This window comes from Schistocerca piceifrons, chromosome 4 (assembly GCF_021461385.2).
Source record: "Schistocerca piceifrons isolate TAMUIC-IGC-003096 chromosome 4, iqSchPice1.1, whole genome shotgun sequence".
NCBI lineage: Eukaryota > Metazoa > Arthropoda > Insecta > Orthoptera > Acrididae > Schistocerca > Schistocerca piceifrons.
The window spans coordinates 82,087,423-82,099,779 of record NC_060141.1 but is presented as its reverse complement, the minus strand read 5'-3'; the positions used below and the strand labels follow the sequence as shown (position 1 = coordinate 82,099,779).

At 40.6% G+C, this 12,357-nt stretch overlaps 1 pseudogene; it reads left to right on the top strand.

Annotated features, from left to right (window-relative positions):
- The first annotated feature begins 8,442 nt into the window (after window positions 1–8,442).
- Window positions 8,443–8,560, top strand: LOC124796746 (annotated as a pseudogene).
- The last annotated feature ends 3,797 nt before the right edge of the window (window positions 8,561–12,357 follow it).

Below are 12,357 nucleotides of genomic sequence, written 5' to 3'. Positions count from 1 at the left end.
GGAACTGCAAAACCCGTACCAAATATTTCCATCTGGAATCCCATTGTTCCACTTAGTCTGTGTTCAGAGTGCCACCGACAATGGTTGGCAGAAGCAGTCGCCAGAAGCTGCCAGTTAACATCAGGCGAGAGGTTCGTCACAGTGCGTCAGAACTCATTCGTCAGATTTTGGCGGGATCAAGGAGATTAGGTCAGATGAGGTCCAGTTAGAATCTATTACCTCAAGGATATCAGAAGCTACACTGAGCAAACAAAATTATAGGTCCACTTTTTTGAACTCTGCCACTTTCTCGAGCCTGAGTGTGCCGTCCCATCTTTGCTGAGGAATACATGAAATTCACAGCTGCGAATCTGGACTACCATCAGCTGTACAATGGGATGATGACAATGAATATTTGTACCGGACAGGGATTCGAACCCGGATTTCCCGCTCATCACGAGCGGTGGCTTTACATTCGGCTACCCGAGCACGACTCAGGGCCATACCCAAACTTCTGTATGTCGTCAACCATGTGTCTACATCCTGTACTCGTACATCCATCAAGCCTATTCCCGTACAAGGGAGACATTTTGCTTTAAAGTCGCTTGCCAGGTTCGGCGGATAAATAGTACAGAGCCTGTGTTTTTCCGAATTACGATGCAATGTTCCTTCCGATATGCATGCATGATCATTGTACAAAATGATCGAATGATGAATAAATATTGCCATTCTATTTACTTGAAATCCAAATCATACATCATCTAAGGAAGGAATGTCCAGCTTCGCCAGTCTTATGTTTGTCGAAATAGTAAGATAAATGCTTGCATAAGTAATCATGAATTTATATGTTATAAAAGTATGTGTTCAGTGCGCGTGGCACTACAATTCAAAAACGAGTCCCGGAGTGATCAAAAGAGTTATATGGTGTGGTAGCCCTCTATCGCCCATCCATGAAGAAGATTCCCGTATTTACCTGAAGGGCCTGCTTTTTAAGATATAAGAGCTGTGAAGTTCCGTCCTCTAATATTTTTAGAACAGTCGTAAGAATTCGAGAAATTCTAGAACTTTCGAGCGTATTTGAGAGCATTCCACAAGATTCCGTAATGTTCCGGAATGTTCCACAACGACCCAGGATATTCTGGAATGTTCGGGAAAAGTGTGGAACATTCGGCAAGATTCCAGAATGCTCGGGAACATCCCAGAACACACACATCATTTTGGAACATTCCAGAACACTGTGGAATTCTGGGGAATATTCTGGAACATTGTGGAGCATTTGAAACGTTTTTGGTGCGTTCTGGTATTCGCTTCTGGTGGGGCTACCCATAGTGGTATATGAAGCAAGGCCCGTCGTGGGTTAGACCGCCAGTTTCTTATCAACGACTACGGGAGGAACCAAAAAAATAACGCAGTCATTGAATAAAAACAAACAATGAAGTGTGAGCAGTCAAAGTGATGATGAGACTGAATATAAATCGAAAACGAAGTGTAAAGAGTGTGTAAAGTGTACTTAGTGTATTTGTTAGTAAAAAGTTGATTTGATTTATATTTTAGTAAATGTACAAAGAAGGGAAAGCAGAAAGGTGGGAGCATATAGCGGGTCTATACAAGGGCGATGTACTTGAGGACAATATTATGGAAATGGAAGATGATGTAGATGAAGATGAAATGGGAGATGCGATACTGCGTGAAGAGTTTGACAGAGCACTGAAAGACCTGAGTCGAAACAAAGCCCCGGGAATAGACAACATTCCATTGGAACTACTGACGGCCTTGGGAGAGCCAGTCCTGACAAAACTCTACCATCTGGTGAGCAAGATGTATGAGGCAGGCGAAATACCCTCAAACTTCAAGAAGAATACAATAATTTCAATCCCAAAGAAAGCAGGTGCTGACAGATGTGAAAATTACCGGACTATCAGTTTAATAAGTCACAGCTGCAAGATACTAACGCGAATTCTTTACAGACCAATGGAAAAACTGGTAGAATCCGACCTCGGGGAAGATCAGTTTGGATTCCGTAGAAATGTTGGAACACGTGAGGCAATACTGATCTTACGACTTATCCTAGAAAATAGATTAAGGAAAGGCAAACCTACGTTTCTAGCATTTGTAGACTTAGAGAAAGGTTTTGACAATGTTGACTGGAATACTGTCTTTCAATTTCTGAAGGTGGCAGGGGTAAAATACAGGGAACAAAAGGCTATTTACAATTTGTACAGAAACCAGATAGCAGTTATAAGAGTCGAGGGGCATGAAAGGGAAGCAGCGGTTGGGAAGGGAGTGAGACAGGGTTGTAGCCTCTCCGCAATGTTATTCAATCTGTATACTGAGCAAGCCGAAAACGAAACAAAAGAAAAATTCGGAGTAGGTAATAAATCTATGGAGAAGAAATAAAAACTTTTAGGTTCGCCGATGACACTGTAATTCTGTCAGAGACAGCAAAGGACTTGGAAGAGCAGTTGAATGGAATGGACAGTGTCTTGAAAGGAGGATATAAGACGAGCATCAACAAAAGCAAAACGAGGATACTGGAATGTAGTCGAATTAAGTCGGGTGATACTGAGGGAATTAGATTAGGAAATGAGACACTTAAAGTAGTAAATGAGTTTTGCTATTTGGGGAGCAAAATAACTGATAATGGTCGAAGTGGAGAGGATATAAAATGTAGACTGGCAATGGCAAGGAAAGCGTTTCTGAAGAAGAGAAATTTGTTAACATCGAGTATAGATTAAAGTGTCAGGGAGTCGTTTCTGAAAGTATTTGTATGGAGTGTAGCATGTATGGAAGTGAAACATGGACGATAAATAGTTTGGAAAAGAAGAGAACAGAAGCTTTCGAAATGTGGTGCTACAGAAGAATGCTGAAGATTAGATGGGTAGATCACATAACTAATGAGAGGGTATTGAATAGAATTGGGGAGAAGAGGAGTTTGTGCCACAACTTGACAAGAAGAAGGGACCGGTTGGTAGGACATGTTCTGAGGCATCAAGGGATCACAAATTTAGCATTGGAGGGCAGCGTGGAGGGTAAAATGGTTCAAATGGCTCTGAGCACTATGGGACTTAACTTCTGATTTCATCAGTCCCCTAGAACTTAGAACTACTTAAATCTAACTAACCTAAGGACATCACACACATCCATGCCAGAGGCGGGATTCGCGCCTAGAACCGCTCGGCCGCTCCGGCCGGCTGGAGGGTAAAAATCGTAGAGGGAGACGAAGAGACGAATACACTAAACAGATTGAGAAGGATGTAGGTTGCAGCAAGTACTAGAAGATGAAAAAGCTTGCACAGGATAGAGTAGCATGGAGAGCTGCATCATACTAGCCTCAGGACTGAAGACCACAACAACAACAAATGCACAAACGCAAAAGAGGTGGATATCTTTCCAGTTCTGAAGTAAAACGGAGGAAACAAAAAGAACACCCAAGGCGAAGAGCGAGGAGCGCCTTTAAGTTCCGTGAGAAACAGAGAAATCAAAGAACAGCGAAATAAATGAACTGAAGAATTAAGAATTGCGACACAGTCATATAGTAAAAGACTGCGAACTCAAGCCAGCCATGAAAATGTCACCCTACGAGAAGCACGGACGAGGACTAGTATACAGTAAAACCAAACAAATTAAACATTACACCACGACCCGATGAAAGAATATAACAAACATGTCATAATCGGAAAAATGAATAACATCTGCTAATTTTGCGATGCGAAAAAGTTCGTAGAGAAATATCAGGATTCTGTTGGATGAATGGAAAAAATCGATTACCACTGTAACCTCCCCCTTCCGAATCTGCCTGCTGGATTGCGATATAACTGACCGTGATCGCATATGCCTAATGGATTTTCACAGTGAGTAAGGCCATCATTACCGAAGGAAAACAACGCCGGTTAGTTGGAGGAAAGTGTACAACAAACACTTCTGAAGAACAAATCTATCCAAAATATAAGCTAAATACTGATGATAATTTTGAAATTAGTTGAATATATTGCAATCCATCAAGAACCGCAGACGGGGGAAAAAGGATACCACTTAATATTTACCACACACTCCCCGATAGCACAAAGAAAACACTGATTAGCTAAAACGAAGGGATAATTAAACGGTCGCCAGCCCACTAGGGCAATGAATCTCCAGAATTTTTAGAAAGGTAATGGCAAAGAAATAATCACTGGCATGGCAACAGAAAGTTGTCACGCTTTTCCACACCACAACATTTCACGAAAAAAAAAATGTATCATAAAGCACTGAGTTTTCAGTTAATATCCCGAAATACTAAATTTTGAAAGTAAAATTAAATGGAGTTAGGGGTTAAATGAATGACCAACTTAACTTAAACTCTGTTACGTAAAAAAATTACTTTCAGTAACCTCAGTATAAAGTAATTCAAAATTTAGAAGAAGGCAAACAATTTACATTTGATTACTGAAAGACTGAATTGCATCTACTTTAAGAAAATGAGCCACTGAATTTACTTTTAAATTAACAATAATAAAATACATACCAAGCCAGCAGAAGTCGCTTGCTAAGCTAAATACAGAATAAATGAATTTTCGCACTCTTAAATTGTGCTAAATCTTTAGTTATTACTTTTGCCGATTAAATTTACTTTTACTTTATGTAGCTTCTATATGCATATATTAATACTTGTTCCACAGATCATGAATACGTCATTTCGTAATGATGTACAATGTGTCACCGTAAGTATCCTTTATACAAAATAATTAATTAATAATATTTTTTTACAGTCACTACTTCATAACTAAAATTTCAACTATTGAGTAGAAGGAGTAGTCATTCAGAAATTCTTTTAATTTGCTTTCAAATGTTGGTTGGCTATCTGTCAAACTTTTAATTCTAATTGGCAAATGACGAAAGATTTTTGTGGCAGCATAATTCACCCGTTTCTGTGCCATTGTGAGATTTAATCCAGAACAGTGAAGATTTCCTTTCTTCTAATTTTGTAGCTATGCACATCGCTGTTATTTTTGGATTGGGATGGGTTATTAATAACAAATTTCATAAGTGAATATATGTACTACGAAGATACTGTGGATATCCCGAGCTCCTTAAATAAATGTCTGCAAGATGATCTTGGGTGGACTCCAGCTATTATTCTGATTACACGCCTTTGTGCAATGAATACTTTCTCTGTTAATGACGAGTAACCTCCAGAGTCGTCTACAGAGCCACGGATAACTATGGGACAGGCAATAGTTTGGAATTACAGCTTCCTGCGCCTGTCCACTCCTACCGTGCTTCAATACCCGCAGGCTGACATATCAGGCGCGTCTACACTGGTGGGTGCGAACACAGAAGCACACCGGGTCGATGGGAGCGCCCAACAAAACTTCATCGCTCAGGCTGCTCTGCTTCATCTCTGCTCGCAACGCGCCAGAGATTCTCCACACGCAAAGATAAACAACGGCACAGCTACTACCATTTCGTCGTTGTTATCGATATGTTACTGTGAAAGTAAGATAATTGGTAAATCCTAGAAGTAACCGGTGAAACCTAAGATTTACCATCGCAGTGTGGCAAAAGTTCGAAATTTCTCATTATATGAATAGATTTCGAACTTTTACCAAGAGACATTGGTAAATCTTAGGCTTTAGCAATGCAAACTGGTAAAAGCTGGACAGAAGACTCCCGCCTCCTTCGTGCAGGTTCACACAACTTTCGTTGTTGCCAATTTTGTATTCAGATAAGTTTCTTTGTTGGCAATTATGAGTTCTCAGACTGCTCACCACTTGCGTAGTTTCAGTCAGTGTCGAGCATAGTGCGTACGGTCGTCACCTTTGCGACTCGTTTTAGTGGAGTTTCTTCTGCAGCTTTGCATCAGAATGAGTGATGTTATGCGTAACAGATTTTGCAAAATCTTAAGTGAATCAGTGAATAAGAAGAAGGACAACAATTTTTATGTAACTGCTGAGCAATTGTTGTTGTTCTGGTCTTCAGTCCAGAGACTGGTTTGATGCAGCTCTCCATGCTACTCTATCCTGTCCAAGCTTCTTCAAGTCCCAGTACCTACTGCAAACCTACATCCTTCTGAATCTGTTTAGTGTATTCATCTCTTGGTCTCCCTCTACGATATTTACCCTCCACGCTGCCCTCCAATACTAAATTGGTGATCCCTTGATGCCTCAGAATATGCTCTACCAACCGATCCCTTCTTCTAGTCATTTTGAGCCTTAAATTTCTCTTCTCTACAATTCTATTCAATACCTCCCCATTAGTTATGTGATCTACCCATCTAATCTTCAGCATTCTTCTGTTCTGTTCTGTTCTGTTCTATTCTCTTCTTGTCCAAACTATTTATCGTCCACGTTTCACTTCCATACATGGCTACACTCCATGCAAGTACTTTCAGAAACGACTTCCTGACACTTAAATCTATACTTTATGTTAACAAATTTCTCTTCTTCAGAAAAGCTTTCCTTGCCATTGCCAGTCACATTTTATATCTTCTCTACTTCGACCGTCATCAGTTATTTTGTTCCCCAAATAGCAAAACTCCTTTACTACTTTCAGTGTCTCATTTCCTAATCTAATTCCCTCAGCATCACCCAATTTAATTCGACTACATTCCATTATCCTTGTTTTGCTTTTGTTGATGTTCATCTTATATCCTCCTTTCAAGACTCTGTCCATTCCGTTCAACTGCTTTTCCAAGTCCTTTTCTGTCTCTGACAGAATTACAATGTCATCGGAAAACCTCACAGCTTTTATTTCTTCTCCATGGATTTTAATTCATACTCCGATTTTTCTTTTGTTCCCTTTACTGTTTGCTCAATATACAGATTGAATAGCATCTGGGACAGGCTGCAGCCCTGTCTCACTACCTTCCCAGCCACTGCTTCCTTTTCATGTCCCTCCACTCTTATAATTGCCATCTGGTTTCTGTACAAATTGTAAATAGCCTTTCGCTCCCTGTATTTTACCCGTACCATCTTCAGAATTTGAAAGAGAGTGTTCCAGTCAACTTTGTGAAAAGATTTCTCCAAGTCTACAAATCCTAGAAACGAAGGTTTGCCATCCTTAATCTGTTTTCTAAAATAAGTGAAACATGCACAAATCGTTTCCGATAGAAAATCTATTCACTACAGACGTTTGAAGCGATATGATGTTCTCAGCATCGGAGATGAAGAGAAACTCATAGCACCGGTGTCTGCTGGAAAAAAATAAATTCGTTATTACGTTCGTTTCGATGAACTGTTTAATATACTACATGAGAGCCACAATGCTATAGACTATGGCGACCGAACTCGGATGAGTGTGGAACTGAACTGCAAGTAAAGGAATGTGACTTTTGAATCAATCGTTACTTATTTGAGATTATGAGAACCATGCCAGAAAAAAGCAAAAAAAAAAAAAAAACTATCATAGACAGTGAAATTAATTCACGTCGCCAAATTAACTTAATCGACATGCAGGCTAGCTCAGACAGTAAGTCGAAGTTCATATTTGTATGCTAAGATCATCTGACAGAATCTGTTATCCCTACACACTAACTTCGAAAAGGGCTGATGAAGTAGCATATCATGATTTGGACATTTTTACCACCTTTGGTGGCCCAAGCATCCTTCATTCCGATATTGATAGTGAGTTTTGTAACCAAGTCATTCAAAGTTTATGTAGGTTGTGGAGTGATATAAAAATAGTCCACCGGAAGCAGAGGCACAGTCAGTCTCAGGGATCAGACGAAAGAGCAAATCGAGATGTCGAAAATACGTTATTAACTTTAATGGAAACAAATGAAACTGGAAAATGGTCTGAAGGGCTGAGGTTTGTGCAGGCACTGAAAAGTAGGGCTTATCATGAATGGGATCAGATGTTCACCATATAAAGCCATGTTTGGGGTTCCAATGAACATGGGCATTGCTACCACAGTTGTTCCACGTGATGTAATAAAAGATATAAAAAACTGAAGAAGACTTGGAAACAATGTTAAACACCACTTCCACTGACTCACAGGAAATTGAAAATGACGGCCAAGCAAATTGATGCCAGTGAATCAAGTACTGGAACAGAAAGAACAGAGGTAGAACGTGCGGCTGCAGCAGGTGAGGAAGCACCAGAGACACAGTATTTGACGACAGTTAACAACGAGACACCGGCACCAACTGATGGTTGTGAGGAGACTCTGATAACTTCCAACAGTGTTAAGAAAGTGAAACGGGTCCAAGCATCTGCCAAAGAAGATCTTCAATTGTAGGCAAAGAAAATGAACGCAGCCTCATGTAACAAAATCCGAAAACCTTCAGCTGGAGAGAATGTGAGAATTAGAGTACCGGATGTAGACAGGGCAAAAATCGATACAAAATCTATAATATTACTAGCGATAAATATTCAGGATGACTAATTTTATCCACTTGGTACCAAAGCTGGTAAACTGAAGTCGTTGTACACTAGGAACCAATTTACATGGTGAAAGGAAAATTTTATCAACGTCAAATAAGTAGCGGCAACGGCCTTGCCGCAGTGGATACACCGGTTCCCGTGAGATCACCGAAGTTAAGCGCCGTCGGGCGTGGTTGGCACTTGGATGGGTGACCATCCAGGCCGCCATGCGCTGTTGCCATTTTTCGGGGAGCACTCAGCCTCGTGATGCCAATTGAGTAGCTACTCGACCGAATAGTAGAGGCTTCGGTCAAGAATACCATCATAACGACCGGGAGAGCGGTGTGCTGACCCCACGCCCCTCCTATACGCATCCTTTACTGAGGATGACACGGCGGTCGGATGGTCCCGGTAGGCCACTCGTGGCCTGAAGACGGAGTGCTTAGTGTGCTTTTCAAAGAAGTAGCGAGAGAAGAAATTAGTTTATGGGAAGTGGTTACCAAACAATCTTTTGTTGGAGGAGCTAAAAAATGCATGTGTAAATCGTCTTCCACATTACGTAACTCTACATCCCACAGTAGTCAGCCTTGTTGTAACAAAAATTAGAGTTCACAAGGTAACATTTTTACAATATTTTTCACTAATGCGGAATATTACTCATTATAATCACATAGGAATGCAAGAATGTTTAAAATATATATTTTTACAGTAAATACAAACTATTACAATAAAATGCGAAGTTAATTTTTTAATGAATATGGTTTTACCAGTTGGTATGGGTACATCCTAACATTTACCAATGTCTCTTGGTAAAAGATCGAAATCTATGCATATAAAAAGAAATTTCGGACTTGTACCACACCGTGATGGTAAGTCTTAGGTTTCAAGAGTTAATTCTAGGATTTACCTATCATCTTACTTTTGCAGTAACAGATACATTCAATAAACTTCCCGTGACTATTACCCAAAAACTTACAATATTTTCATATACACAGTCAAAATTAAATACACTAGTACTTCTACTATATATTAAATATAGCATCTGTAATACAGCTACAGCTTCAGAATCAAAAGTACAGTGCAAGTTATCGACGAATATTAAACGGTGAAAACTTTGGATCTTGCAGAAGGTATTTTGTCTACATTTTCGGTGTTACACCACTACTGGAAACATCTCCGCAGGAATTTTTACGGTAGGTGACCACAGAAACGACGGAATCAAAAGAATTTCTTCAAAATATAAAAGCGCACAGCGCCTGGCTGCAAATGACTTCTTTCGGTGTCACTTCGATCAACACCAACAGATATAAAGTCAATTATTTTTTCTTCCATCCAAGGACAAAACTATCACAACATGGGGTCATTACTACCACCACCCAACGAAAACAACAAATGTTTGGAAGGACATTTCATCGAAAATGAAGGAACATAAACTGATCAATGATGAAGAAATATCGGTGGACTGAGACGAGAAGTAGTTTGAGATGAACAGAGGATCTTACACAAATACAATCAATTGATTCACATATTCAAACATCACTATACCGAATTATTTCTAATGACTATAAAGTTATAATTCGAGCCGACAAAAGACCACATGGAGAACACGAAAGTCGATTTAATGCGCCTCAGATAGACCAAGTACCTATCGTAATTGTGGACACTGAAAACAAAAGCCATGGCATAATTGTACAACGAAGAAGAGAAGGACTACAACGCATTGAAAAGACACATGGTTCATATGACGCCCTCCAACCTCCATTTATATTTCTGCATGGAGAGAGCGGATATAATTTTAATGTGAAAAAATCCAACCTGAAACAGGCGTAGAAGAAAACAAGTTACTTCCATGGAGTTATATGTTTACCGCTTAATGATCAGAGACAATGAAACATACAATCAAATTCTCAACACTCGACGTCTATTCCAACAATTCATTGTAGATACGTGTGGGAAAACAGAGGCGGAATGGATATTTTTCACCAGACTGAACCAGAAGAAACTACACAAGGAAAAATAAACCCACCTTTGAGACGCAATCGTAACTAACGGTGACACTGACGACATTGAAAAAATGGTAATCTTACCCTCACCATACATAGGAAGTCCGAAGATACCTGCACGAATACACTCAAGATACCAGTGCTCTACGTAAGAAAATACGGACGACCTGACCTCTTTATAACATTCACATGCAACTCGTCGTAGTCAGAAATCAAAGAACTACTAACAAGGGGAAGGCCTCAGACACGGCTAACCGATTCGGCTCAAATTTGGCAGGTCACTTGTGTACAACCTAAAACGAACGACTCTAAGATACTTTGGGTCAACACCCCCGCAATTTTGAGAAAATCACCCCTTATGGTTATGACGAGCAATCGACTCAAAATTGGAGGGATCGATAGATAATTGTAAATAGAGCATTTCCCATCATCAGGTATGGGATCCGTAAACGCAAACTTTTCCAGAAATCGAGGAAAGAAACTTTTACAACTGCTGCTTCTGTACCTACATGATAGACTCTTTTCGCTGACAGCGCCGATAGCGCAACGGCCAAGTTAACTGGCTGGGATCGGAAAACCCGGGTTCGAATCTCGAAGAAACCTAGCGGATGTTATTCTTTTCGTTTGTATTTTTCCATATCTCAATTGATAGGGATGTGAGGTTTAATAAGGTACTTAAATCAATAAGGAATGATAATAATAAGGTAGGCAAACTAATTTCCCAAACGCCATGAGTTAGTAAAGTATTAAAATTTTAAGGCTTGTCACATGATAACATCTCCGAGTAAGAGTGCTGCGAATTCCTCACGAGGGATCACAGACAGCCAACCGCGCGACGCTTGTTTACAGCGAGGCACGGGACAGAATGCACGCGGGGAGAGTTATGTTGTCCCGCTTGCCTCTCCGTCATATCATAGTTGTGAACCTGGAAGAGTGGCTCCAAAAAAATGGTGCAAATGACTCTGAGCACTATGGGACTTAACATCTATGGTCATCAGTCCCCTAGAACTTAGAACTACTTAAACCTAACTAACCTAAGAACATCACACAACACCCAGTCATCACGAGGCAGAGAAAATCCCTGACCCCGCCGGGTATCGAACCCGGGAACCCGGGCGCGGGAAGCGAGAACGCTACCGCACAACCACGAGCTGCGGACTTAGTTTGTAGTGATTAGCTCGTCTGTTTATTCAGTAGTAACTAGGTATTGTTTGTTGCGTCATAACTTTCAGGTGCATAATCTGAATAATGGAGGATGTACACCCTTCGACTAGCGCTGTAATATATAGTTGGGAGCCTGTCACAGACGATGGCAAGCGGGAAGTTACCGACGCTGTGTTTTGGTTTGTAAAAGTGTTGCAATGCACTACCGGAAGCAGGCAGTTCTGTTTCTCGGCGATCTACATTGATAGGAGCGGTTATCGTCGAGCGTTTTTTTGGAGCTGACGAACGAAATGACTTTTGTTGATACTGAAGTACTATACCATGAAGACGAAGCAGAAGGTGATTTAGTGGAAGATATCCCGACTAGTGAATCGCAAAATGGTGATAACAGTTTGGAGATCTCCACGCCACTGGGAATATGGGCTTCATCTGTTCCCGATGAGTGTTACGAACCGGTTACTAAATGATTGAACTACGGCGCTATACCCCTTGAAGTAAAAGTAAAGGCGGTAGCGCTAGCCAGGAATCATCCAAATTGGAACTTACAAACACTGCAAAAGAATGGAGCAACAGCCCTGAAAAGGAAGAAGGACTTGAAATTGTGGGAAAGTGATTCGTTAAAGGAGGGACAAGATACGACAAATACCAGGGGATAAATAAGTGGACATGCTACCGATTTGTCGAATCTCATTGTCGTGACAAGAATGTAACAACGAGAATACTTCAGAGTGGGCTGCAGGTGGAGCGCTTCAATATACGGTCAACAAGGATTTACGTTTGCTGCATCTTGATCTTGGGCAAGAAATTTCAAATCGGAGTATAAAATTCGTCAACGGCACGTCACTAAATAAGTCTCTCATAAGGAGGTACA